This window comes from Poecilia formosa, unplaced genomic scaffold (assembly GCF_000485575.1).
Source record: "Poecilia formosa unplaced genomic scaffold, Poecilia_formosa-5.1.2 Scaffold363, whole genome shotgun sequence".
Lineage (NCBI taxonomy): Eukaryota > Metazoa > Chordata > Actinopteri > Cyprinodontiformes > Poeciliidae > Poecilia > Poecilia formosa.
Window position 1 is genome coordinate 540766 of NW_006800302.1, and position 5269 is coordinate 546034.

Sequence of the window (5269 nt, forward strand, 5' to 3'; positions counted from 1 at the left end):
TAGGTGGGGATGGAGGGCGAGTAGGGGGGGATAAATCCCTATCAGACACAAGACCCCCAAGCACAGAGACACACGTTTCACAACATCGCCGCTCATTTACGAGATCATAAAACACGTGCTGCGCTTGGTTTCTGTGAAGCGTTAAAGCAAGTCTTCCGTTAAACAACCGGCCGGGATTCCAAACACGGCATCCTTAACGTCTATGAAGAGCAAAAGGAAAATAAATGTTTAGACAACGGCGGAAAGTGAGAATTGTTTCTGCAAAGGAGAGCAAAGAGGAGTTTTGGGGCTCCAGATGAAAAGCGCAGCAAAACGTGAGGTGTGTCTATTGAAGGAGACATGTTTAGACTCATTAGGAGGAAAGCTCACGGTCTGTTTTTAATGGCTGTCAGTCCTTCTGATAGATAGAGTGCAAGGAGAACATCTGCTGGCACAAATCCCTCTGTGTATACATGTGCTCTTACCATCCTTCTCCTCCGACGCTCTGAGAGCAAACCTGAGAGGCAGGGTTCAAGTGTCCCACCGGCCGGAGCCCTCCTAAACTCTCCAACATGTTTACCCCAATAAACGCCGCCCGTTAAGGACTTTTTAATTGGCTGCAAACCTCTTTTTCTGTTCACGCTCAGGCTGCTTTGACATCCAGCTTACTGACTGATAGTGCAGACGCAGTTATGGATGAACTTCAGAGGAGATACAGCCTCTTAAAAGACTCCTTAAAATGATCAGTTTCTCTGATTTTACTCTTCCTAGGTCTATGTTTGATTTAAATGAACATTGTTCTTTTATTCCATGAACTACTGACAACATGTCTCTGAAATTAGAAGCAAAAATTTTGTATTTATTTGCAGAAAATGAGAAATTGTCACAATAACAAAAAAGATGCAGTAATTTCAGACCTCAAATAATGCAAAGAAAACAAGTTCATATTAATTTAGAAACAACAATACTAGTGTTTTAACTCAGGAAGAGCTCAGAGATCAATGTTTGATGGAATAACCAGGAGGTTTTCAATGAGGTTCAGTGCAGTGGGCTTTCTCTCAGTTTTTTCCAGAGCTGTATTTAAGATGTGCCATCCTCCAGTCGACCAAACGCACATGTACACTGCAAAAACACAAAATATCACCAAGTATTTCTGGTCTAATATCTGGTGCAGATATCTTAGTACACTTGGAATAAGACAGAACTAACTCACAAGTAAATTTTCAGCAGATATAGGAGCTTGTTTTAAGTCAACAATTGCTTATTATTGATTAAAAAGAAGGAATAGTTAAATTGGCAGATTATTTAATATGTAACAAGATGTTTTCCCATGCTATAAGTTAATTATTGACTTAAAACAAGCTCCTGTGTCTCACTGACAAACTCCTCCTATGTTGGTTTTGTCTTATTCCAAGTCTACTGAGATATTTGCTCTAGAAACTAAACCAAAATTTTGATTTTATGTTTTGCAGTGGAGTTACTTCTCTTCATTTTCTACGCCGCTTTTAATCTGCTGCTCATTAAGAGCACTTCATAAAATTGTCAGTAACTGTAAGGCAAAGAGGGCCCTATGCAAAAAAAACAAAAAGTCCTGCAGAGCGCTGAATTAGTTTTTAAATTTATAGGGGCCACTGAAGTGGGGCGCCCTAAATCAGAGGAGCCCCCCTGACAGCCTCAACAGCCTGGGCAAGAATGCGGACCATGGGTAGCTTTATCCGTGGCGTAACCCCTCTGGTTGGATGCCACTAAAGGAGAAGGGATAAAGCACAAAAAAACGCCGTGGAGCAGACCCCACCTAAATCACGGCGAGAAAAGGACGACTGTCAGAAGCCGTTTGGCTCGGCCGTCTCGCTGGGCTCAGACTGGTGCGAGACTTTTGTCCTGGTTCCATTGAGAGGCTTGATTAAGATGACAGGCCCGGGTTGTAAATCAACTCTCAAGGTTTCTTAAAATTACTTTTTAGGATCGTTTCGGACAAGAGGGCAAAGAACGCAAGGATAAAAAAAAAAACCAGAGCAAGGGTGCACATTTTCAAATGACTAATGGTGTTTTCTTTTCCCCTTTCCCTGCAGGGTCTTTGCTATCGCTTCACATAATGGGTCTGTGTTTATGAAAGTTTGAGCTGCCGTCCAGAAAGTGCAGTAAAACGTCTCCTTTTATTACTAGAAAATACATTTGTTTGTTGTTTCTTAACAACCCTTTGAATTGTTAACTTTTGCAAAGCTGCGACATAACGAGGCTTTCCAAAAACTAATCACACTCTCAGTAGGAGAACTGTTCCACATTTTGAAATGTTGCAACCACAAACAACAACACAGTTTATTAGCCTTTATCAGATAGTCTGACATGAAGTTGAACATAATGGTGTCCTGGCAGGAAACGGTTATTTAAAGTCTTCACAAATAAAATCTGAAACCGTTGAGAGCAATTGTATTCCCCCCACTAAATCAGTGAAAATTTGAGTCTACCACGATTAAAGACTGAGATTCTTGTCCATTTTTTCTTTGTAAAAATGGAACAAAGTTAAATTAAAAGCAGCTGTAAGTTTAAAGTCGTCCTGCTGGAGGATGAAGATTTTCCAGGATTGCCCTGGATTTAGTTGTCTTCCTTACCCTCGCTTTCCTTTTCCCTGCCAGCAAAAAGCTTTCACCACAGCATGACACTTCCATCGCCATGTTTTACCAGGAAGGTTGATTTGTGGAGTTACTTTTCCGACCCTTTTGCACGTTTCTATCACCTGATAGCAGCTGCACAAGCTAGAGATAACATGCAAGAGTCATTAAGGTTCTTTTTCAGATCACCTTCCAGAAAGACCAAAATTGTCCAACAAATCATTAATAAATGTCGCATTGATAGTTTTCCCGATGGAGCTGAGGATCCGTGCAGCTCCTCCAGAGTCACCATGACGGTATTCCCAGGACAGCTTCGTTTACACCAGAGGTGCAAATATTTCAGTGTGTAACGATTTGGTTCTGATTTTTTGGGTTATAATTTGATTCTGAAACTATTTTTAATTCAGAAATCTATTTTTCAAATTAAAATGGTCTACAGTTTCTGCTTAAATTATGTGACTGATGAGGAAAAGACCGTAAATATTTAAAATGTTTATTTAAAACCACTCTGTAAAGCGCAATCAATTTATATATGTAAAAAAAAAATAAAAAAAAAATAGGTTTGTGCATACAGTTCTTAAATTACTAGTATTAGGTTAGCTTTAGCTGCCTGGCTTTTTTAAAATAAAAACATACAGACTCGTAATGCGACATGCAGATTTTTGAGCATTTTTAATTGATTCAAAATTAAAAATCCAATTCTTAATAGAATCAATTTTCTAGTTTACATTACAGTTAAACTGCACAAGTGGACCCTATTGAACTAGAACGATGGAAACTGGCTCCAAACTGTGTTTTATTTCATGGGCAATCAACGTAAAGCAAGCTGGATGCATTTTGTTTCAGAAAGTTTTCTAAATTTTGTACCTTTTTCCTTCCACCTCCCTCACAGTTATGAACTGCTTTGTGTTGGTCCAGCACACAAAACCCAAACACACTGAAGTCGTAACACTGAAGTACTCTGCGTCATTACTTGAGTCGAAGTACTGATCCTACTGGTCAATAATACTCCAGGAAAAGTAAAAGTAGCTCTGTCAAGTTATTACTTCAGTTAAACTACTACAGTGTGTACTTTCAAAAATACTTAAGTATTAAAAGTTTTTTTAGTGTAGTCAAGAATAAATTGGACAGATCACAGATCATCAGTAATAAGGACACTTTACAGTTTCACACATTATTAATGTATAAGGCAACACAAGTGGGAATGAAGAAGACTCTTCTTCCTCTTCCAGCTGGTTTAAAGCTCCATATCGCCACCTACAGGATGGGGTGTAATTTTACTGTGGGTCTGTGGAACAAAACTATACAAACAGCCAAGTAAGAAAAGTCAACAGAGAAATGCAGCGGAGTGAAAGTATTAACTTTTCACAAAAAATGCCACTCAAGTAAAGCTCCAATTCTCAACAACTGTACGTATAAGTACAATAAATTCACTTTGTTACCTCTGAACAAAGGTGTTGATACCTTTGCAAGGCAGTGTGTGATGGACGCCTGAGCAAAGCTTACAGGCCAAGAATGTCTGCACAGGTCAGAGGGCAGCTGCAAATATTTAGCAATGCTCGTGCTTTTCACTGAAAGCTGTCAGTCCCATCATCTCAACCTAAAGACGGGACACCTTTTAAAATTATTACACACTTTCAATCAGCAACAAATTGCTTCAGTTGTTATTTCAGACAATGGCTTCCACTTAAAGAAATGTTTTTGTGACCATTAATTTTTTTAAGTGCCCTGCTATTGGAAGTAGGAGAAGCCAAAATACTTTCTGCTGCCATCAAAACATCTGTCTGGCTCTCTGCTTCCTCTCACGGCTCAGATGCTGGCAGGCCGGAGGAATGTGTGAAGCCCCTCGTCTTTTCTCTCTGAAGCGGGGAGGACGGTGGCCGGATTAAGGACGTGTGTGTGTTTATGCGCGACACCACGAGCTCCCGCAGCCCAGACGTGTCCTACGGGCTCCGAAAACGGCTCGTCTGAGCAGGAAGTTTCATATCCTCCCCCATCGCAGGACCTCTGCTTCCTCTCTGAGTCTGGATGGGTTTCAGGAGTCTTCATAATTACTACTGTTACAAGCGAGGAGAGCATGTGAAAGGGGAGAGCAGCCGGTGGGTTTTCTTTTTTCTTCGCTTTTCCTGCTCCTGCTTCTCTTCACATGTTTGACACCATGGAGCCGTCATGTTTCTCATGCACACTCCCAGAGACAATGCCACCCCGCACTCCTGCGTTTCTGAGGGGGCGACCCCTCTGCCGCTCACTGGCAAGCGTTGTTTTTCTTGTCGCCGTGTGTGTGTGTGTGTGTGCGTGTGTGTGTGAGACGACTCCAAAATGGATTCAAGCAGCGCTTTTAAAATCAACATTGCTTATTAAGTTTTATTTATTTCATGAGCGTCATTTTTTAGACACCTAATAATAATACTGAATTTATTTCTGAACGTTTTGGAGGGGAATCAGTTGAATCTGCTTTGAATTGAGAAAATGTGTTGCTAAATAAATATATAAATATCTAAAAATATTAATAAAAACTATGAAAAAAACACTAAATGTTCTCTTATTTTTGGCTGGTAAAAATAACTAAAATTATTGTTAATTCCTAAATGCCACAAAAAAACAACAAAAACAAACAAAAAAAAAACTAGATTGTCTTAAAGACTTTTCTTTCTTCTTTTTTTTTTTTTTTTTTTTTT